The following is a 25,014-nucleotide window of genomic DNA, read 5'->3' as shown; positions in this document are numbered from 1 at the left end:
TCAACTTTGTATTGAATTCTACACCTCTATCCATGTTGATCTGGTCGGTAGCTCCCCCACCCCCACCCCGATGCATTTAGCATTTATACAAAGGATTTTGTTCACATTCTCCGTAACTAAAATTTTTACTGCTGTAATTCCTCTGCCTAAAATACACATGGCAGAATCCAATCTGGAGTATTATAATGTCAAACAATCTAAAACTTACTTCATTTTTCAACCTTTCTATCCAGACCTGTTGTTTAGTGATAACGAAAGTGCACAGACCTGATAGAGATATTGGACCAGTCTGTGACTGACGGAAAGACTGCTAAAACTCCAACATGAGCTGGAATGCCGCCAAACCTCAGTGAATACTATGGATTGTCACCAAGGTTTGATTTGAATTTGACAGGTTTTCATACACCAGTTAACTGAGTAACAAATGTGACATACTCTTGTTCTTCTCCCTTATTCCAACCACTATCCAGAAAAAAGATAGTTTAATTCAATCAGCTCACGGTATCGATATTAGGAAGGAGAGATCAACATTTAGACCAGAGTGAAGCCAAAAGGTTGACTCAAATTCCTAACCTCTAAAGCAAAGCTATGTCATTCATCACAATTCCCTGATGGGTTTGATTGACTATTGGGATGAAATTTCAATTTTAATTGCTCCACCATTGGCTCACGCTAATTCGGCCTGAAGTCCAGGAATTACCTCTGGGGCTGGTTTAGCACAGGGCTAAATTGCTGGCTTTGAAAGGAGGCCAGCAGCACGGTTCAATTCCCGTACCAGCCTCCCAGAACAGGCGCCGGAATGTGGCGACTAGGGGCTTTTCACAGTAACTTAATTTGAAGCCTACTTGTGGCAATAAGTGATTTTCATTTCATTTCATTTTCATCTTCTGGAACATTCTAGATCAAAACCAGCTGCAGGCGTCGTGAAGAAATAAGAACTTGCAGTTTCAAAGTGAATTTCACAATCTCAAGATACTTTCCCAAATACTTTCAAGTCAGTAAAGTACTTTAGAAGTGTTGGGGATATTGTAAAGCAGGAAATTAGGTTGTTTATTTGCGTAGAGTAAAATCTCACAAACAGCAATGAAATAAATGACCAGATTGGCTGATATAGGTGCCTCACTGGAGTGTCAGCCTATATTATTGTGCTCAAATCTCTTGAGTAGGTCTCAGACCTGGAACCACAAAACCTGAAGGACAGAGTGCTACCATAGAATCCCTACAGCGCAGAAGGAGGCCATTCAGCACATCAACGGGCAGCACGGTGGCCTAGTGGTTAGCACAACCGCCTCACGGCGCTGAGGTCCCAGGTTCGATCCCGGCTCTGGGTCACTGTCTGTGTGGAGTTTGCACATTCTCCCCGTGTCTGCGTGGGTTTCGCCCCCACAACCCAAAAAAATGTGCAGAGTAAGTGGATTGGCCACGCTAAATTGCCCCTTAATTGGAAAAAAATAATTGAGTAATCTAAATTTAAAAAAAAAAAAAAATTCAGCACATCAAGTCTGGGCTTTGAGCCTTGTAAAAGTGGAGCAAAGAGCGCAAAATGAGTCATTCCTTAAGGTCATACAGGAAATAAGGACTGGATTCTGTGTCCTGATACTCAAAATCTAAGGTGATATGTTCCAAACTGCAATCACAACACGGCACAGGTTCTGTACCTGAGCATTACCTGTACACATTCAGTGTAAAGTAGCTATGCAACAACAACAGTTTAATCGTATGACACCTTGAATACAGTAAAATGCCCCAGGTCACTTGAAGTTATTGAACAAAATTTGACACTGAACCACATAAGGAGATGTTAGGGCAAGTGACCAAAAGTTTGGTCAAAGTGGTAGGTTTTAAAAATTATTTTTATGGTATGTGAGCATCATTGGCAAGGCCAGCTTTGTTGTCCATTGCTAATTGCCCTTGAAATAATTGTCTTACCAGGCCATTTCAAAGGACAGTTAAGAGTTAAGAGTCAGTCACGTTGCCGTAGATCTGGAGTCACATGTAGGCCAGACCGCGTAAGGATGGCAGATTTCCTTCCCGAAAGGCCATTAGTGAACCATGGGTTTTTACAACAATTGCCGATAGTTTTGTGGTTACCATTATCAAGACGAACTTTCCATGCCATACAATTTAAGGAGCATTTTGAAGAAGGGGGAAGAGATAGCATAATGGAGCAGTTTAGGGAGGCAATTCCAGGACTTCGGGCCTAATCAGCCTGAGCCAATGGTGGAGCATTTAAAATTGGGAATGCACAAGAGGCCAGAATTCGAGGAGTACAGACGTGGCTGGGGCTGAGGAGGTTACAATGTCCTTTAAGGAAGGAAATCTGTCGTCCTTACCTGGTCTGGTCTACATGTGACTCCAGACCCACAGCAATGTGGTTGACTCTTAACTGCTCTCTGAAACGGCCTAGCAAGTCACTCCGTTCAAAGAGCAATTAGGGATTGGCTGGCCCAACATACAATGTCCATATTCCATGAACAAATACAAATAAAACACCTTTTTCTCGGAGCAAGTATCACATGTTAATTATCCTGTGGGGAAAAGCTTTCTTGACTGTGAGGCTGGTGAACTTTGTACTCCTTTAATCTTATATTCTGTTTCTGAGAAGGAAAGCATTTCTGATACGAATTTGCTGATTACATCAGGTCTAAGGATGGTCCATTTATGTATAAAAGGGTTCGAATGTATTGTTTTATCATTGTTTTATGTAGGCCCCAGAGATGCCTGAAAAATGGCTCAGTTCAATTTTGAGTGGGACATTTCTCAGGTGCGCTTGGAGTGCAGTCCATTAATGCTCACAAATTGGGCCACGCGGTCCTATTCCTCCGACAATACAATATACGGAGTATATGTATACAAATATGCAGCGTACAAAGAGGAGACTGAGACCTGCGAAGCAAAGCCTCATAAATACAGTATATAGTTTTGTACATTTCTATCACCTCCGGAGAGAGTTACATCAAACTGGTCATTTGCATCATCAAATACGAAAAACACATCACCATTACGCACCAGGCAAAAAGTCAAATAATTTTGCATCTCACACCTGCCTGATCATCTTTCAGCTCAACACATGAACCATCACCACCTGTAACCTGGTCAACACGGTGGACACCTAACCTAAAAGAAAATACAACCCAATTACTTTTTCAGTTCTTATGTCTAGATTCGCCCAAAAACCTCAATAGAAAACCCCTTCCAAGGCAGGTGAAACCATGCCAACCCAGCTCGGTTTCCTACATAGTGTCATGCTGGCAGATCATATGATTGGGCGCCATATCAGTGCAGGTTGTAATATTCACTGCGCTAGACACAGGGTTAGTCCTGCATAGTTTTGTCTTTAGGTAAGGGTTGAGTTCCCTTGGAGTGCAACATGGGCCGGGATTCTCCGACCCTGTGCGGGATCGGAGAATCCCCGTGGGGAGGCGCGAATCTCACCCCGCTGCCCTGACGCCGGTTTCCCTATTCTCCGGTGCCGTTTCTCGGCGGCCCCCCCCCCCCCCGTTATTCTCCGGTCCCCAATTGGCCGAGTGGCTGACAAATTTCTCCCAGTATCGCCGGCGTGAATTACTCACCTCACACACGCCGGGACCTGGCAGGTAATGTGTGTGGGGGGCCGTCCTGTGGGAGGGGGGGGTCCTACCCCGGGGGGCCACGTTGGCCTGGCACGCGATCGGGGCCTACCGATCGGTGGGCGGGTTGGTTCTGTGGGGGCCTTCTTTCCTCCACAGCAGGCCCCTGTAGGGCTCCGCCATATTGCCAGGGGCTGGCGCGGAAAAGGGAACCCCCGTGCATGCGTGGAAATACATCGGCCGTTCTGCACATGTGCGGAAATACGCCGCCCGTTCTGCGTATGCGCGGAAATACGCCGGCTGTTCTGCGCATGCGCGAACTCGCACCGACCGGCGCCAACCACTCCGGCATCAACCTACCCCCCTAGAATTCCTCACTTCCGGGGGCCATTGACGCTGGAGTGGTTGCCACCAGTTTTCACGCCAGCGTGGGGACATAGCCCCATTATTGGAGAATCCCGCCCACGATCTATACACAAAACTTGAATATCATTGCAATTTCTGTGATGCCCATTTTGAAATGTTTGTAATGTTATTTCGGATATTTTACAAATAAAGTATATTTTTGCAACCAAAAAAAGGGTTGAGTTCCTGTGTCGTGGGTTGTCCATCTAACCGCTGTCACATATTATTAGGCAACATTTCTGTTCCAAAACTGAATTTGAAACAAATCCGTGATTTGATGGCATTGTGGGCTTTCAATGAACGGCAAGTATGATTAATTGAATGGACAATACCCAGGGCTATGGCAGCCTAAATACTTCAGAGAAAAATGTTGCTTTTCCATAAGGTATTTTCACAAGAACTAATAAATATCAATCCCTGATATCTGGGCTGATTAGCAATAACCTATATTTTATACATGACTCAAGGCTGCCAAAGCCTAGGTTTCAGTGAAATTATGAAGAAAGTGGATCGAGGTCTGACCTTTCACCCCTTCCCTCAGCTATATTCATCTCAAACTAATTCTAGATCTTTGGGACTAAGGTTTTTGATGACCTACTTTATTTAGGGTGATGTCTGGAGTAACTTTGTGGATATTTGACATTTGCAGCCTAGAAAAGGGAAAGTGTTGAACACAATACCAAAGATCTAAACCTTGGGTTTCAAACTGTAACTCCCAGAGATGATTTTATGTGGCCAGCAATGCCAAATATCATACCCATTGATCCCCCAATGTCTATATACAAGAGCGGCACAGTAGCACAGTGGTTAGCACCATTGCTTCACAGCGGCAGGGACCCAGGTTCGATTCCTAGCTTGGGTTCCTGTCTGTGAAAAGTCTGCACGTTCTCCCCATGTCTGCATGGGTTTCCTGCGGTTTCCTCCCACAAGTCCCGAAAGACGTGTTTGTTAGGTGAATTGGACATTCTGAATTCTCCCTCCGTGTACCCGAACAGGCGCCAGAATGTGGCGACTTGGGGATTTTCACAGTAACTTCATTGCAGTAAGTCTACTTGTGACATTAATAAAGATTATTATTATATGTTGACACAATGGGGGCAATTTTAACCTAAGCTTCTTGTTGAGGAATTGATGGGTTGGATGCAATGCTAGTTTTATAGTCTGCTTGATCTTACTCTTCATATTCCGCCAATCGTGAATAGATTTGGGCAGGGTTTAAAACCAAGGTTCCACCCAATTCCATCGGTGTCCTGACAGCCAGCTGAGATAAAAACTGTTCCTTCATACCCGTTACTGAATATTAACGTTATTGTTATCATTCATAGTATCATTTCAGCAATGTTTCTCATCTTTCAAAAGTAAGGCCAGAGAGTTGCTGAGAGAACATCAATCATGGCGGCGAGTCCGAAGAGCATCTCAGTAATTGCGATATGGCATTTCACACAACAACAAAAAATCCACTGGTCTGTGCACAAGTTATAAATTAGCGTAAAGCTGAGAATTTACTGTAGTCATCTAAGACAATGGGTGAAATTCTCCCCTACCCAGCAGGGCGGGGGGTCCCGGCGTAGCGGAGTGGCGCGAACCACTCCGGCGTCGGGCCTCCCCCCTAAAGGTGCAGAATTCTCCGCACCTTTAGGGGCTAGGCCCGCACCAGAGTGGCTCCCGCTCCGCCCACTGGTGCCAAAACTGGCGGCAACGGCCTTTGGTGATCGGCATCGGTACTGGCCGAAAGGCCTTTGCCGGTTGGCGTGAGTCCGCGCATGCGCTGGTGCGTCAGCGGCCGCTGACGTCACCACCGGCGCATCCACGGTGGAGGGGGTCTCCTCCGCCTCCGCCATGGCGGCGGCGGAAGAAAAAGAGTGCCCCCACGGCACAGGCCCGCCCGCCAATCGGTGAACCCCGATCGCGGGCCAGGCCACCATGGGGGCACCCCCCGGGGTCCGATCGCTCCGCGCCCCCTCCGGGGGCCCGCTCCCGCCGCCAATCCCGCCACCACCAGAGGTGGTTTAAACCACGTCGGCGGGAGAGGCCTGACAGCGGCAGGACTTCGGCCCATCGTGGGCATCGTGGGATTTACGCCAGCCCCGGGCGATTCCCCGACCCTGCGGGGGGTCGGGGAATTCCGCCCAGTGTTCTTCAAACTTTTTTTCCGGGGACCCATTTTTACCAACTGGCCAACCTTCGGGACCCAACCCGGCCGACCTTCACAACCCGCGCCGGCTGACCTTCGTGACCCATAACGGCCGACCTCTGTGACGCACCATTTTCTCTTGCCTTGTTTGCTGCTGACAAAAATGGAGGAAATCGTTTTGGGTCCCTTTGGTCCTCGTACACGCTCCTCCAATGGAACCTGTTGGATGAAGGTGAAGCCTTCCGGTGTCGGAAAGTATGGAGTCTCCATCTGTCCAAAGTTCTACATTTTTTTCCGGGAAAATTTTATCAAATAAACCACCCCCGAACTTGTAATAGAAAAAGAAAAATTAAATGAATAAAATAAATGAAAAAAATAAAAATTAAATGAATAAAATAAATGAATAAACCCCCATCCCCAAACTGGTAAAACAAAAAGCTGAGACCGATTTTTTAAAAAAGCGGCCGTACTGCGCACGCATGCCCGATCATCGGTGCGCATGCGCATAGTTTTGCGCACGTGCACTGATGATCTGGCACGCATGCACAGTGCGGCCGCATTATTTTTATATGTGCGCGGCCACTTTGAAGGCACCCAGCGTGTTTAGCAGCCGGCTGCTGCGGCTGTTGCGCGCAGATTTGCGCGGTCGGGATCGCCGCAACGGACAGCTCCGCGATCCTCCCGACACCCGTCCGTGACCCACCCGTGGGTCGCACCCCAGAGTTTGACAATGCCTGATCTAAGATGGCCACCTGCAAAAGACCATGGGAATTATGGCCAACCCAGGACTCAGACAGATACAGAGCCTATGTGTATTTGAAACACAGGTAGCTAGACCTGATCGAAACCCCCTGCTCGTTTGCATTTTTAGGCCCATTTTCCCAAGACAATAGAACTCCAGTCAAGAAACCGGTACAGCCACAGACTGATCGGCGCCACTCCCCTTACTCAGAAAGCACAACTGCAAAGGTCAATGACCGCTAAGGACCCGCCCAGCTACCAAGGCACCCGCCCCTTTATTGGCCAAAATCGAAGACAGTGATCAGAGTCCTGTCGAATATTGGGTCCAAGGTTAAGGACCGCCCCAAAAAGCGTGAAATCCCAAAGGGATAAAAGAGAGCACAGCCATGTGTTCTGTCTCTTTTGGATCCGGCCTGTGCCAGCCCAACTGTAGCAGGAACAGCCAGCCAAGTTCAAGACCAACGATCGTTACTTGACGGATGAGCCCAGCAGAGACAGAGCCACTTTCTTCGAACCAGCCAACTGAAATCCAGATATAAAGGCCTTATCCATTTGCACAGTGCCGGTCGCCCTGATGGTAACTGATAGGTGTAGTTTAACTTGTAGATATTGTGTTTGCATGTCGAGGTAACTCTTGTGTATGTAAATAAACCATCTTTTGAACTAATTAACTGGTTGCGTGGTCATTTGATCGATATAAGGGAAGGCTTGTGGTTCACCAATATCATTAATATTAGCAACAGTATTGGCGACGCTGTTGGGATTGAAAAACAAGCACCATTACTGGGAACATCTCCTCAAGCCAAAGTTCAGACAAGTCACCGCTTGTTGCTGCCACTCAAATGTTCACACAAGAGAACCGAAAGCACCGGTGTTTTTAGCAAAGCCAGTAATCAAAATTTCTACTGAGGCTATTCCAAACAGGGTTCATTCCTCTGGGAGAAACCCTTTTTGAGTTACCCTTAATAATGGGTTTCCTTGACGTTCCTATCTTCAATGTTAGTTAATGGGAAGGCTTAGAATCAGCAGCTACACTATAATAAAACAATTAAAAATAATTAAACAGCAATGAATCTGACTGAATCTCTTCATGACTGATTGTATCACAAGCTGTCAACAGGCTACATGAGCGAACAACTGAGCCACGGGTGCCAAAAGCTCTCAGAATGCCAGCTGCTGGCTTAGGAGTTTTCTGTCCTTGTGTTGAACATTTATCTTATAGTGGGCAGTTTTTTTTCTTATCTTTTCGAACTGTTAAAATTAAATGATATTGTGGTTTTCTTAAGAGGTTACTTTTGAACTTGAATTAGAACCACATCCTTTCTTGTCTTCCTTTTGTCTCCAATGGAAAACAGCACCAAGTGGAGACCAAGTGAGAAGCAAACTAATCTTAGGAACATAAGCAATAGGCCTTGGCCATTTGGCCCATCGAACCTGCTCCATAATAATCTTAATAATCTTTTATTATTGTCACAAGTAGGCTTACATTAACACTGCAATGAAGTTACTGTGAAAAGCCCCTAGTTGCCACACTCCGGTGCCTGTTCGGGTATACTGAGGGAGAATTCAGAATGTCCAAATTACCGAACAGGCACGTCTTTCGGGGCTTGTGGGAGGAAACCGGAGCGCCCAGAGGAAACCCACGCAGACACGGGGAGAATGTGCAGACTCTGCACAGACAGTGATCCAAGCCGGGAATTGAACCTGGGACCCTGGCGCTGTGAAGAGCAACATTGCTAACCACTGTGCTACCGTGCCGCCCATCATCAGCCAATAAAATCATTGCTGATTTGATGCGGCCCTAATTCCACTTTCCTGCCTGTCGCCCAGAACCCTTGAATCCCTCGTCAATCAAATATCTGTCTAACCCAGCCTCCAGGGTTGGTTGGGGGAGACAATTCCAAACACTCACCGGCCTATGAGAGAAGAAATTCCTGCACATCACTTTCTTAAGTGGAAAACCCCTTATTCTGAAACTGTTCCCCCATGACCTAGATTCCCCCACTCAGAATCTTATATGTTTCAATACAAACACCTCCCATTCCTCTAAACTCCAATGGATACAGGTACAACCTGCTCAGCCGTTCCACAGATGACAACCCCATCATCTCAGGAATTAGCCGAGTGAATCTTCTCTGAACTATTTCCAATGCAAGTAAGTGCCTCCTTCAGTAAGGTGACCATAACTGCACACAGCAGTAAGATGAGATCTCAGCAAAGCCTTGTCTGGATGTAGTGAGACTTCCCTCCATCCCCTTGCAATGAAGACCAATATTCCATTTGCCTTCCTAATTGTTTTCTGTATCAGCTTGCTGACTATTTGTAATTCATGGACAAGGACACCCAGATCCCTCTGTACCGCAGCATTCTGAGGTCTGTTCCTATTTAAATAATATCCTGCCAAAGTCTGCAACCTGATATTTTCCCACATTATACTCCATCGTCCAAATTTTGCCCACTCACTTAACCTCTATATATGTCCCATACCTCTTTGCAGGCTCTTTGGTCAGAATTTTCCAGTCCCGGGAGATTTGGCAGTCCAGCCAAAAGTCCATTGACTTCATTGGGACCGGATGATCCCAAAGTGGGGGCGGAGCCATAAACTTTCACTCTCTGTATCCTCCTCACAATTTGCTTCCCTACCCATCTTCTTATCACCAGCAAATTTGGTTGCAATAAAGTTGGTCCCTTCATCCAAGGCATTAATAAAGTTGTAAATAGATGCCATCCCAGAAGTGACCCATGTAGCACTCTGCTTGATACAGTTTGCCAACTTTAAAATTATCCATTTATCTGTTTCCTGTGCGTTAGTCAGTCCTTCATCCCCATTAATATATCACCTAATATATGCTCTTATGCATATCTTGTGTATGTTGCTCTTGACAAATGCTGTTTAGAAATCCAAAGACACATCCACTGGTTCCCTTTATTCAGCCTGTTTGTTACCTCCTCAAAGAACTCAAATAAATTTGCCAACTACTATTTTCCTTTCCTCACAAAACCATGTTGACTCTGCCTGCATGTATTATGATTTTCTAAATGTCTTGCTACCACCTTTTTAATAATGGGCGTTTAATATTTTCACAATGAAAGATGTTGGGAAAACTATACTGAGCTACTTACAAGCAATTCCTACCAGAGTTTCATTGACAGTATTCTCGACACAAGATTTTTAATTTTATTTATTCAACCATGAGATGTAGCTGGCAAGGCCAACATTTATTGCCCACCCTCAGTCGCCGTTGAGTTGGTGGTGAGCTGCCTTCCTGCACAGCTGCCGTCATGTGATAAAAGTACAAGCACGGTGTTGTTAAGAAGGGAGTTCCATGATCTTGGTACAATGACAGTGAAGAACGGTGATATAGTTCAATGTCAGGGTATTGTGTGACATGAAGGGGATCTTGCAAGTGCTGATGATCCGATGATAGTTGCTTTCCTTGTCCTTCTAGGTGGTTGAGGTCACATGTTTGGAGGGTGCTGTCAAAGAAGCTTTGATGCCTCACTCCAGTGCATCTTCTAGATGGCTACATGACAGCCATGTTGTGTCAGTGGTGGAGAGAGTGAATGTTTAAAGCAGTAGGTGAAATGCTGATCAAGCAGGCTGCATTGTCCTGGATGATGTCAAACCTCTTGAGTGCTGGTGGAGCTGCACTCATCCACCTTGCTGTGGTGTTGGGAAGGGCCATTGGGAAGGGCCTTGGGGAATCAGAAGAATAATCAATCACCACAAAATACCCAGCCTCTGGCCAGCCACAGTATTTATATGGCTGGTCAGTTTCTGGTCGATGGTAACCCCTGGGATCGATGGTGGGGCATTCAGCAATTATAATGCAGTTGAATGTCAAGGGGAGATTGTTGGGTTCTCTCTTTTTGGAGGTGATCATTGACTGGCACTGGTGTAGTGCGAATGTCATTAATCAGCCCAAACCTCAATGTTGCTGCCTGTGGGTACTGACTGTTTCAGTATCTGAGGAGTTTAAGTATCAGTGGAACTGATCACGGTGCAATCATCAGCAAGCACCCCCACCCCTGACCTTGTGATGGAAGCAATGTCATTGATGAAGCAGCTGAAGTGCCCAAGAACACTATCCTGAGGAACAGCAGCGGCGCCATCTTGCCAATGGATCTCAAGCGGAGGTAGTTAGGCTCGCTTGTTGGAGGTGAAGATTGCCTTGCATTTGTATGACTAACACTTCCCAGTAATTATACCAAGCTTGAGTGTTGGCCAAGTCTTGCTGCAAGCAGACATGGATTGCTTCATTTACCAAGGAATTTCAAAAGGAACTGATGCTGGATTCTGGATGATGGAATTTTCTCTCAGTGGTCAAATAGTACAGAGAGGGACAAGTTCCTAATGGGTTTGTGCACTGTTACAAAACCCAAGCCTCAATTCTAAATGGTTTTAACTCTGTGGTTTAACTATGGATTAGATCGTGTCTCCCCGGCTCAGTGATTCAATGGGTAAATACATTCTAGTATTGAACCATTCAGAATGTTCCAGATTTGAACCCTAGTTTGTGCTGAGCTTGATGAAGCTGAGCACTGGTGTGGTTAATATAATTGGGCAGCCTAGGTGTCCGTGCTCATGGACATCAGGTGAGGACAGAGCAGTCTTTGTGGCTGAAAGCCCCCCCCCCCCTCCCCCCTCTCCCTCTGAGATTCACACTTGGGAAAGTTGCCTTGAGGAAATGAAATGAAAATCGCTTATTGTCACAAGTAGGCTTCAAATGAAGTTACTGTGAAAAGCCCCTCGTCGCAACATTCCAGCGCCTGTTCAGGGAGGCTGGTACGGGAATTGAACCGTGCTGCTAGCCTGCCTTGGTCTGCTTTAAAAGCCAGCGATTTAGCCCTATGCTAAACAGCCCCAAAAATGAAAATCACTTATTGTCACAAGTAGGCTTCAAATGAAGTTACTGTGAAAAGCCCCTAGTCACCACATTCCGGCGCCTGTTCGAGGAGGCTGGTACGGGAATTGAACCGTGCTGCTGGCCTGCTTTCAAAGCCTGCAATTCAGCCTTGTGCTAAACCATCCCCCAAAAGCCCCTAGTCGCCACATTCCGGCGCCTGTTCAGGGAGGTTGGTATGGGAATTGAACTGTGCTGCTGGCCTGCCTTGGTCTGCTTTAAAAGCCAGCTATTTAGCCATGTGCTAAACCAGCCCCCAGGACTGCTGAAGCCTGCAGAACTGGACCCTAGCATTGGAGGAGGACGAAAACAGGGAATAAAAGTTTAATTGGAATCCCCTTTAATCCAAAATGATTTTTTAAAAGAATGTGAACCGAGGACTATGCTAGTTGATTTGACCATTCATTTGCATTCCTGTTCTCAGTACACAGGGTGGATGTATTGACTTAATAACCCCCATCACCAAATTTTCCACAACTCTTCAAATCTTCCAGAAAGAATTCCACACACTGGCCTGATGTGGGAAAGCACTTCATTATATGTGATGTTTTTCAACTACAAAACACCCGGGGGAAGGACACCATCTGTCTGTTCAAATCTCCTCATTCTCAGGGTCATTTCTAAAGTAATGGAGAGTCCTCATTCCCTAGCAGCTCTATTATCCTTGATTGGAAATGGCTTCAATATATTCGGCACCAGCACCATCTGCCATGTGAGAAACATTTCGCTGGGATGTCAGTCATCACAGTAAATAGATTAAGCTGAGCGGTTGTATCTTGCAGCAGTGGCAGCAAAGTGTGATCATTTCAACTCGCAGCGTTGTCCTGACTTGTCTGTGCCTCTCAGAATCATTTTCCTGTTAAAATAAACATCAGCTGGACGCGTTTCAAAATGGAAATCAAACTTACTGCAGTTCTGTTTGTTTTGAGAGTAACATCATTGCCACAGGGAAGCAGCTCAGATGAGGCAGTATATCACACAGGGAGTTTACATTTTACTGGGCAATCATCCATATTGCCCGTGGTTAAGTCAGAGTAATAATAATCGCTTATTGTCACAAGTGGCTTCAATGAAGTTACTGTAAAAAGCCCCTAGTCGCCACATTCCGTCGCCTGTTCGGGGAGGCCGTTACAGGAATTGAACCCGTGCTGCCTGCATCGTTCTGCATTGCAAACCAGCTATTTAGCCCACTGTGCTAAACCAGCCCCAAGTATGCATGCACTAAGAATAAAACTTCTACATTACAACAATGTGACCACCTTAACACAAGGACGTAATTGTTTGCAAAGCACTTTGGGACGTCCATGGGTTGTGAAAGGCAATAAATAAATGCAAATCTTTCTCTCTCTCTTTTACATTGTAGGGGTGGAGGTGTGGGAGGGGAGTGTAGCCTGCAGTCATATGTCGAAATTCACTGAGTGGCTGGTGAACGTCCAACAACTAGACATGCCAGATTCAAGCCTCCTCCACCAGCTTTGAGCATCCTGGTGTAGCAGGCGGAATCCACCCACAGCAAGGTCAACCACTTCTGATTTGGTCAGGGGACGGCACTCCCAAGCCAAGGGTTGCTTAACCTACCCTGGGCAAAAGAGTAGTGGGCAGGTACGCTGGACGAAATAAGCTGAAAGTGGTGCCCACCCAGAGGTCCAGACCCGGACTCCCACAGATGTTTGAAGCTGGAAGCGGTGATGAGCTGCATCACTACAGGCACCCACTAATATTATTGCAGAGAGTTATCCTCCCCTTAAACACCCACACTTTGGTAGGAAGAACACCCAAGGGCACCAATATGCACTTCCGAACACTTATGAGATAATTTTGTCCTTGAGGATCTCTGGTCCCATACAGAACTCTAAAGTCAGGGTAGTTTTCATGCTTCTCCATCCAGACATCTAATCCTCACAGCAAACACTTTTAAAATATTAAGAAAAATGTATACTTTGTTGGCAGCCTGTGACACCCAATTTCCTAGAGTTGGGCTAAAAACAAGTGTTAGGCCTCTCATTTACATTTGTGAGGGGACCTAGCACCTATTTTAAATGGCTGTGAGGGACACCAGAAAAATGACTACCCGGTTTTAGTGTGGGTTGTTGGTCCTTAAAATTGATCCTCATCTTCACAATTTGTCACCTGCTCCCATGACGATTTTTCAATGATCCATCCGTCCATCCCTCCTCCCCTCCATCCATCCATCTATCCCTCCATCCCTCCGTCCATCCATCCATCAGTCTATCCATCCCTCCATCCCTCCTCCCCTCCATCCATCCATCTATCCCTCCATCCCTCTGTCCATCCATCCATCAGTCTATCCATCCCTCCATCCCTCCTCCCCTCCATCCATCTATCCCTCCATCCCTCCGTCCATCCATCCATCAGTCTATCCATCCCTCCATCCCTCCTCCCCTCCATCCATCTATCCCTCCATCCCTCCGTCCATCCATCCATCAGTCTATCCATCCCTCCATCCCTCTGCCCCTCCATCCATCCCTCTGCCCCTCCATCCATCTGTCCGTCCTTCCATCCATCCATCGGTGGTATTGAAATAGCTAGGATCTCTTCGTGTGACGGGTTGAATTGCACCATTCCATCCTTCCCATTGTATTAAGACACCCAAGGTTTACAATATCATACTTGAACAATTTGTGTGTCTGTCTGGAGATAAACCGCTGTGGTCATAACAGGTGAATGTTGCAAGGTCATTCCCATTTATATCAGTCTTACACTCAGCTAGAAACCACGTGAGATTTCACAGGTACAAAGACAGACTATCTCACCCTGTGTGCATGGAAACAAAGATTCCCTGTGATCAAGGTGAAAGTAGAATGGAAAGTTAAGCTTTCAACAACCAGATTCTTATCAGCCTTTCTGACGCGCACATATAAACTCCCCATACTAGCTTCACTGAGGAAGCAAGATAGAACTTGATCTGCTGATAATGGAACTGCTTTGATAACCTCTCCTCCCCTCCCCTCTCCCCTACCCTCCTTCCTTCCCCACACCTTTCCTCTCCTCTCCCCTATCTTTCTTGCAGGTGCCTGCTGCAACTTGCTCATCACACTTCAGACAAATGAGCAATCTTGGCAAGCTCTTTCATTTCAATTTACTTATTGCTGTGTCAATTTATGATTTCATCACCTGAATGTTCCTACAATTAAAGTGCTCGGAACAGGCAACCTTGCAGACAACTGGATAACATGTTCCGATTGGTTTTGCTACAAATTTGCTGGGCTGCTTTATTATGCCATCAATCTCCCACTGTTTACCTCCCGTTCAGGGGACACTCTCCACGCACCCCCCCCCCCCCCCCCCCCCCCCCCAAACACACCCACCAGAAAGCACAAGACAAGTTGTAATTCTGAAATCTCCATATCTGACATTGAACTGACAGGCAGCCCCAGGACGGTGGCTGAGGAAACCTCACATATCCAGGTGGCTTAACTGAAAGCTTAACCAAGACAGTTGAATGTGAGCATTGAACCGCCCCTGGTGCAGGAGCCCATGCAACTCCCAGGCTGATTCACTGTAATATTCACTCTGCTAAAGGATTGAAACATCGCGCGCAACATCCCAATTTTACGCTTTTACTGAGAAACACTCATTTCACCCACAGTTTCCAACTTATAGATCGTGCTGAGTTATTAAGTCCGGCTGAGATTCCAGGGGAGGAAGAGACGGTGGATCATGCAGTTAATCAAACTGATATTCTAATTTGAGAGGAGGAGAAGGAGGCATTCAGTCGTGTAGAGATTATAGAAACATAGAAAAGTGGAAGATAGGAGCAGGAGGAGGCCATTCGGCCCTTCGAGCCTGCTCCGCCATTCAATATGATCACGGCTGATCCTCTATCTCAATACCATACTCCTGCACTCTCCACATACCCATTGGCACCTTTAGAGTCTAGAAATGAATTTATTTCCTTCTTAAATATATTCAGTGATTTGGCCTCCACAGCCTTCAGTGGTAGAGGCTGGTTATGGAGCTGGTTTAGCACAGTGGGCTAAACAGCTGGCTTGTAATGCAGAACAAGGGCGTTCAATTCCTGTACCGGCCTCCCCGAACAGGTGCCGGAATGTGGCAACTAGGGGCTTTTCACAGTAACTTAATTGAAGCCTACTTGTGGCAATAAGCGATTATTATTAGTGAATTCCACAGATTCACCACCCTCTGACTGAAGAAATCTCTCCTCATTTCAGTCCTCAATGGCCTACCCCGTATCCTGAGACTGTGGCACCTTATTCCACACGTCCTACCCCCCCCCCCCCCCCCCCTCCCCCCTCCCCCAGTCAAGGGAAACTACATCCCCGCATCCAGTCTTTCAGGCCCTGTCAGAATTTTATATGTTTCAATAAGATCCTCTCTTATTGTTCTAAATTCCAGTGAAGCCAGACCCTGTTGACCCAATCTCTCCTCATACGACAATCCTGCCACCCAAGGTATCAGTCTGCTGAACCTTTGCTGCACTCCCTCTACACAAGTATATCCTTTCTTAGGTAAGGAAAGCAAAACTGCACACAATATTCCAGGTGTGGTCTCACCAAGACCCTGTATAGCTGCACTTAGACATCCTTGCAGCTGAACCCAAGTCCTCTTGCACTGAAGAGCAACATACCATTTGTCTTCCTAACTGCTTGCTGTACCTGCATGCTTGCTTTCCGTGACTGGTGTACAAGGACACCCAGGTCCCTATGTTTGTCAACATTTCCCAATCTATCACCATTTAAATAATACTCTGTCATTCTGTTTCTCCATCCAAAGTGGATAACTTCACTTTTATCCACGTTATACTGCATCTGCCACGTATTTGCCCACTCACTCAACTTGTTTAATCACCCTGAAGACTCTTAAAATCCTCCCCACCACTCAACTTCCCACCAGGTTTTGTGTCATTAATAATCTTGAATAATACTTTTGGTTCATTCATGCAGATCATTGATGTATATTGTAAATAATGTGGACCATTGTGACAAAGGAGTCCATCACCTCAATTGTACCCAGTTTGGATTCATATAGTCACAATGGCACAGAAAGAGGCCATTCAGCCCATCAAATATATGCTGGAACAATCCAATAAGTCCCATTCACCTGCTCTATCCCTGCAGTCCTGCTCACTTATTTCCTTTAAACGCATATCCAGTTTTCTTTTGAAATTGTTGATTGTCTCTGCTTCCACCACTTTGTGAGCAGAAAGTTCCGGATCATTCTCACTCTGTGTAAAAATGTTTGTCCTCACATTCCCCTGTATCTCTTGTGCAAAACCTCAAACCTGTGTCTCCTAGTCCTTGGACTATCAGCGAATAGGAACAATTGTTTCCTTGTCTACCTTATCCAAATATGTTGTAAACTTGTACACCTTTATCAAATCTTGCCTTTGTTCTAATGAGAATAACTCTGGTTTCTCTAGCCTAACCTTGTAACTATATTTCCCACCCCGGGACCATCTCTTTTTATAATTTAGAGTAACCAATCATTTTTGTTTCCAATTAAGGGGTAATTTAGCCTGGCCAATCCACCAACCTTGCACGTCTTTTTGGGTTGTGGGGGTGAGACCCACACAGACATGGGGAGAATGTGCAAACTCCACATGGACAGTGACCCGGGGCAGGTATCGAACCTGGTTCCTCAGCTCTGTGAGGCAGCAGTGCTAACCGCTATGCCACCTTGCTGTCCCTGCACCTTCTCAAGGGCCCTCACATATTGGTACTTCTGGCTTCAAATGTCCTACATTGAGTAGGTGTAACTATTGCCTGGGAATCGGTGCTGGTACAATTTTGGAGGGAGAAATTTTACAACAGGCCTTTTACCAAGGGCCTTCTGCATGGTGAGGTAGCCAGAGCCAGGCAGCCAATGGAGCACCCAAGGTTCAGGTTCAAGAATACTTGCAAGCCTGACATGAAGGCTCTAAACATTGGCTATCAGGACTGGGGAGTTATTAGCTGGTGAAAGGGGGAAATGGCCTGTGCAATGCCACAATGAGCAATGGCTACTGCGGCTTGGCAACATTCACCTTGACAGTAGGCACCAAGGCTAAAAACAACTTGTCACAATGTCACTTTGTGGATTCATGTGTGATAAAACCTGTCTCTCATTGGATTGACGATTACAACTGTCAGCAAAGGGGGACCAAGTGAAGATCAAGGTGGCGCAGTGGTTAGCACTGCACCCGGGCACAGACGCAGTGTTCAGCCCACTTCAGGATAGGATGGCATTTTGAGCAGGAGGAATGCAGAACCTAATTCTGATCTCTCGGTCTGTCAGGATAGGTGTCAATTTCACCTGGTTTGGTAAATTAGCTCAATCAATATTGCGTGTAATCAAACCTGCTCCGTCGATATTCCATGCATGACTATTTCATCATGGGCTTGTGATCCGCGCCAACAATCTGATCCCTTACTTTCATCATAGGAGGAACATGCTTTTGGAAAGGAGATCAGCATACTGTAGCCATCTGGGATGGCCACTTACAACCAGGAACAGGGAAGGTCGCAAAGCATAACGGGAAAAATGGACAATGCGAGATTCAGGCAGGCTCAGAACCTGAATGTATATTTGCGAGTGAGGAATCCAGACGGTATCGAAACCCCCAACTGATTAGCATTTTGATGGCCCATCTCCGCCAGATAAAGGTCTGATACTTGAGCAACCGATACAATCCCACACATTTCGGCGCCACTCCCTGTACTCGGGAAGCATAAATAGGGTCAATGACCGTTCTTGGAAGGTCACTCAGGCAATGGAGTAACGGCACTGTTCCCCGCCCTGCCTGAAGACCCCCTTACGTATTTGGTCAGCCAAGCTCGGGTAGTGGAGCAATGGCACTGATCACTGCCCTACCCACGGATTCCACCCATTCTTGCTCATATGCACCCCATTTTGAGAATTATTTTCGAAACTCTTTTGCTGTACTTTTTACAACTGTGGTTTAAAGAATGCACTTTTGCCACAACTTTTGTCCCCTTTCCGGCGACCCTTCGATTGCTATCTCCCCACCTGCTATTTACATGTTGATTGAAACAAGTTTGCAGAGGACGGAGAAATTGTCCGCCCACTCAGCCCATCAAACACAGGCTGCGAGATTGCTCGCACTGTGACAGAATTTTTTTTTCGGATGTCTTGTCTCCCAAATGGTTGTTAAAAAAATTTTAAATGAGGGAGTCACATATGGTGACGATTCTAAATGGGAAATTGATTAAGGAGAAACAGACAGACAAACGAGATATTAAGCAACAAGATAATAACAGATATTATGCTTGTACCAACAGGTAGATACGGATATACCTGAAGACAGAGAAAGATACGGACAAGATGAAGACGAACCTGATGATCTGCATCATGATCGTCGTTGGATCAATACAGTTGCGCACATTAGCGGACCCTACACCCCTCACGAAAATGAAAAAAATGAAAAATTGCTTATTGTCACGAGTAGGCTTCAAATGAAGTTACTGTGAAAAGCCCCTAGTAGCCACATTCACGGGAATCGAACCGTGCTGCTGGCCTGCTTGGTCTGCGTTCAAAGCCAGCAATTTAGCCCCGTGCTAAACAGCCTCAGACCCTAAACAACCACACAGACCCTCAACATGACCATCAACACGATACCCCTAGCCCGGACACCACCACACATAGACACAGCCACTGATAGCCCCTCATGGTGTGATAATATCATAAAATGGTCCTCCCTTTCATACACAGTAGAAGCCCTATTGGTTATAGCTATACTTTGCACTGTCATCCAGACAATGAGACATCGGAAATGGTGAAGGAGAGCCTCCCGCCCTCCAGTATATACACTTAGAGCCACTTTCCTCAGACTCCAGCAAACCCCACACTCTTTCTGAACCCTTCCTCCCTGATAAATTCCGTGGTTGTTTTTTTAATAAAGTTACTTTCTCTGTACATGGACATTAGTGATAAGTAGGAATGTGATGCTGCTATTGTGTATTTTGTATTGTAATATAAGTTCTTTGGCTATTAGATATCAGCATGAGCGTAGTTTAGTTAAAGACAGTTAGAGGTCCCCCCCTTTTTGTGTAAAGAGACTGAAATGTATGTTTGAATGTTATAGAGCCCCCCTTAGGATTTTTAGAGATATGTGTTGTATTAGGGAAACTTAGTTAAATATTTTGAATCATAGGACAGAGTAGGATGGAACCTTTTCTTGATTGAGGGTACCCGGCATGTCAGAGAACAGGAGAAGATCCAATAGTGTGATCCTTCACGCTTCGCGTTGAGGATTAAGCGGACGGAATGGAGCCATCTGGGGATGGCCACTTACAACCAGGAACAGGGAAGGTCGCAAAGCATAACGGGAAAAATGGACAATGCGAGATTCAGGCAGGCTCAGAGCCTGAATGTATATTTGCGAGTGAGGAATCCAGATGGTATCAAAACCCCCAACCGATTAGCATTTTGATGGCCCATCTCCACCAGACAAAGGACTGATACTTGAGCGACCGATACAATCCCGGACATTTCGGCGCCACTCCCTGTACTCAGGAAGTGTAAACAACAGGGTCAATGACCGCTTAGGACACGCCCAGTCGTCATGGCACCCGCCCCTTTATTGGTTCAAATCAAACACAGTGATCAGGAATTACCCAATTAGTGGGGTCCAAACTGAAGGACCACCCAAAAGAGAGCAAAAACCCCCAAGAATAAAAAGAGAGACCACCACGTGTTTGGCCTCTCTTGGACCTGGCGCTCTGGCAACATCCTCCTCCAATTGCAGCACCACCAGAAGCAAGTTCAAGTTCAACGCCCGCTACCAGATGGATGAGCCCAGCTGAGCAGTAGTTACTTCTACAGACCCGATAGATACAGATCTGAACAACGGCCACTGTTCCTGTGACCTAAGCCGGGTGCCTGAAGTTAAGTACAGGTTGTCATAGTTAATAGGTGTAGTTTAACTAGTAGTGTCTATGTTGCATGATTAATTGTGTGTGTAAATAAAGTACCCTTGATCTTGAACTAACTAACTGGTGTTTGGCTCTTTGATCGATAGCCGGTTGAACCTTGTGGTGGTATCATTTGATACCTGGCGACTCTGAGCAATATAATATAGGTATCCAAAGAAAGGAGGGCAACCTCACTGACTGCCATATTTACAGTAGGCAAAAAAGGCAACAATACCCAATGGAAAATCAATTGGGGCGTAAATTGGGCACACTGACCTCCTCATCTGAATTCTAAATAATCGCCCAATTAAATAGAACACTCTCTACCAAGAGCATTAAATCTTAAAACTCACCCTCAAATTACTAGCTTTATCTCACCTGAAAAATAACTAAATAATATGTTGCTAATACCTCTATAACCTTCAATCCCAATTCTCATTTGCCTTGTTCTAAAGGGCAGGAATCTCCGGTATTGCCTGCCCAGCGACTGGAGAATCCCGCCCGAGGTCAGTGGACTTTTCCACTGTCCGCGTCTCTCCCTTGGCGATCTTGGGGTGGGCAGGGCGGAAGAATCCAGCCCAGAGCTTTTTGCACTAGAGAAGACATGGGCCGGAGTTCTCCTGCCGTTCGCTAGCAGCGGGATTCTCTGGTCCCGCCATAGATGCACCCCCCCCCCCCCCCCACCCCCCCCCCCCCCCCCCCACGGGTTTCCCGGCGACATGGGTGGCTTCAATGTGAATTCGCATTGGCAGCAGTGGGAACGGAGGATCCCGCCAGCAGCGAACCGCGCGCTGCTTCCGGCCGCCGAGAAAGACGTAGTTGGAAGGCCAGAGAATCCTGCCCCGTGGTTTCACAACCACAAAGGAGGTACAGGTCAGAGCTCCAAGTATCAACCCTTCGTAATGAGGTGACGCAGATTGTCCCGCACTCCAATAGCTCATGGATCCCACCACAATCCACTCACTTCCCTTCTGACACCCACACACAAACACACACAGATCTATATGTGCTTTTTTTCAGTACATACATTCAAACATGTACACTCAAATACTGTTGAGTGTATGTACAGACTCAGAAATTGACACTGTTAATCTGGGCTGGCTCTAAAGAGGCCCAAAATAATATCTGTAACCCTTAAGGAGGTTCATTTTGAAAATTGTTCACGAAGAATGTTAATAAAAATATGCAGTAAAGTTGCTGTTCTGACTTATCTGGGGCAGATTCTTTGTAATATTAAACCATTCAGAAATAAAGCATTCTAAGACTGAGCAGTTTTAGTAATTCACAAACTAAAAACAATCTGCACTTATATAGCAACCTCAAATACCCTAATACACCACAAAGGTTGTGGCTGGGGGAGAGAGGTCAGACTCCAAGCAGAAGCTGGGAGGTGATCAGGTCTTTAATGCGAGGAGCAAGAGGATGCACGACAGCAACTTCCCAAGGCTCCTCCAACAGCGGGATTTGTAAACCCACGACTTCTACCACCTAGAGGGACAAGGGCACCAGGTGCATGGGAACATCACCACCTGCTAGTTCCTCTCCAAGCCACACACCAGCTTGATTTGGAAATATATCACCCCTTCACTGTCACTGGATCAAAATCCTGGAACTCCCTCCAGAACAGCACTGTGGCTGTACCTACACCTCTGGGACTGCAGCGGTTCAGGAAGGCTGCTCACCAACTCTTTCTCAAGGGGCAATTAGAGATGAGTAATAAAAATGCTGGCTGAGCCTGTGACACCCATGTTCCATGAAAACATTTAAAAATGTTACCACATGAATCAGACCTATTGCCTTTTTGGAAATATTAAATTTTAATCTATAGTGATAATCCTGTAATGGGCAGATTGTTGATGCTACTTTCAAAGGGTTAATATTTTTGAGACGTTTAAGCCATATGAATTTTTCTGAAGCTTGAGCAGTGCATGTAAAGCCAGTGGGACATCTTGTTATCCAGCACAGTCAGATTACAAATTATACCTCATTAAAGTTATTTGCATGCTACATCATCGTTACCATGGCATTACGTGTGCCCTTGCTGCGGTGAACCTGTTTATAATTTTTAAAAATATATTCAATCTTCATGTTAATACATGTTAATAAAACTGAATTTCCTCCCATCGAATATCACAGTTTAGCCATTGAATGTGGGATATCTTTTCAAAAGGTGATGACAACTGGAACCTGTGTTCCTGGATTTTTGTTATCATTCGCTGTTGCCTGTTCATCCACTATCATACATCCAATGCCTCCTTTGGCCTACAGCTAAAATGTTGACCTTTACAGCAGGCATTGTCAAACTCGGGGGCGCGACCCGCAGGTGGGTCACAGGTGGGTGTCGGGAGGGTCGTGGAGCCGTCCGTCACGGCGCTCCCGATTGCGCAAATCTGCACACAACAGCTGGCTGTTAATAACACCGGCTACAAGGCCCTCAAAATGGCCACGAACATGTAAAAAAGTGCGGCCGCACTGTGCATACGTGCTCAATCATCGGCGCGCATGTGCAGTGCGGCCACTTTTTTTTCTAAACGGTCACAGCTTTTTGTTTTACAAGTTCGGCGGGGGGGGGGGGGGTTTATTCATTTTATTTTTATTTTTATTTTTACAAGTTCAGGGGGGGTTTTTGTTTAATAAAATTTTACAGGGAAAAAATGCGGAACGTTGGACAGATGGAGACTCCATACTTTCCGACACCAGAAGGCTTCACCTTCATCCAACAGGTTCCATTGGAGGAGCCTGTACGAGGGCCAAACCATTTCCTCCATTTTTGTCAGCAGCAAACAATGTGAGAGAAAATGGTGGGTCGCGAAGGTTGGCCGGCATGGGTCGCGAAGGTCGGCCTGCGTGGGTCCCGAAGGTTGGCCGGCTGGTAAAAATGGGGAAAAATGTTTGAAGAACACTGCCTTACAGCACTGTCATTCAAAATCAGCAACCTCAGGACTGAGGCCGTGCCGGATTTTGGATCTTGCCGGTTCGGGCTGTGGGCGCTTCTGGCCAATCTGGGTCAAGTGGGGGTCAAGGGTTGCTTGGAGTGTGGGAATAGACAGGCAAGCAAGTGATGAAGCAGATAAATAGTCCGGCGCTGCATCGCACCAATGCAGTGCCGAGCCAAATTATTTAACTCAATGGGCATGCCTGATTCTAAAGAAGTCCGGTTTTCAAACAACTCCATTTTTGGACTGCCGGATTTGGGACACTGTAACAGTGTAACCATACTAATTACATACTCAGGTAACAACTGTCACATATCCTCATTCACCCAAGCTCTATCACACTTCATCAGTCACGCATCATCTATCCTTCTGCGTTCAGCGACTGTCACCTGGTTACTGTCATGTCACATAGCAACTATCATCGCGCCATCACTGTGCACCTCACTTGTGTTGACATTGTCTCATATCCTGACGGATTCTCCGTCACAAAGCCACTGTCATGTATTCTTGGCTTCACAGCTGCTGCCCTCTGTCCTAAACATAGCCACTCTGGCGTTGTGCGCCCACCATCGCACACTCTCATTCCCAAAGCCTTGGTTCCCCAGCAGGCTGAGACAGTTCCCTTCATTGCCTATCCACTCTCCCATATCCTTGGTCACCTTGCTGCTATTCAGTTTCCATGGTTACCTATCCACCGGCAACTTTCCTTGGCGACATACCAACTCTCTGAAATCCTTCGTGTCATGCCTGCTATTGAATTGCCTTTGTCACACAGCATGTATTGTTTCAGGCACTTTGAAGATTCAGACTCACCTGGTGCGGCAGACACAGAAAATCCCTTTTGCTTTCAAAATCCAGCAAAGTCCTCTCATACAGTGAGCTCAGTTCGATATCTCTTTTTTTTTCCCCGCAGTAGGTATCTTTGACCCAGATATGGTTTTTTAAATCAACTGGAGCATATAACCGGCGACTCAATTCTGCAGCTGAATCTGAATTAAATTTCTATGCATTCAAAGTCCAATGCTTCCTGGTAGAGAAGAGAGATTCCTGTGGCTCCGAGCAGAGTGCAGTACATGTCAAACAGACAGTCTCCCTCCCCTTGACTGCTGTTAGCCGAGTAAGCACATCCAGCTGTAATGTGTTCTTGCATATGGGCAAAGGCTCCATGTGTGGGGGGGGGGGCGGTGCTCACTGAAGCCTGCCTCACACATCACAGAGGTTATAATGGGCTTTGACTGCAAAGAATTAATTTGCTTATAGCCCAGATCTGGCCCAGCCCCCGTGCCTCACTCTGGCAAGATTTAAACAGTTTCATACTGCGGGCTCGAACCTTCCCAGAAGCAGCTGCTGCCCATCTGTCTGTCTGTCTGTCTGTCACTCTCTCTCGAAATAGAAACAAATCACTTTCTCTCCTTTCTGGATCTGTGTTTGGGG

General features: G+C 46.3%; 1 protein-coding gene across 1 annotated transcript in view; it reads right to left on the bottom strand.

Moving 5' to 3' along the window:
* Positions 1 to 24,792, bottom strand: part of LOC119973894 (flocculation protein FLO11) — a 144,356-nt gene extending 119,564 nt beyond the window's left edge. The window contains exon 1 of the mRNA XM_038812479.1: positions 24,394 to 24,792. The gene's annotated coding sequence lies outside the window, so the exon portion shown is untranslated. The remainder of the gene's footprint in view (positions 1 to 24,393) is intronic.
* Positions 24,793 to 25,014: the final 222 nt, after the last annotated feature.

This window comes from Scyliorhinus canicula, chromosome 11 (genome assembly GCF_902713615.1).
Source record: "Scyliorhinus canicula chromosome 11, sScyCan1.1, whole genome shotgun sequence".
Lineage (NCBI taxonomy): Eukaryota > Metazoa > Chordata > Chondrichthyes > Carcharhiniformes > Scyliorhinidae > Scyliorhinus > Scyliorhinus canicula.
Note: the sequence above shows the minus strand (reverse complement) of the source record. Positions and strands in the feature narration are given on the sequence as shown.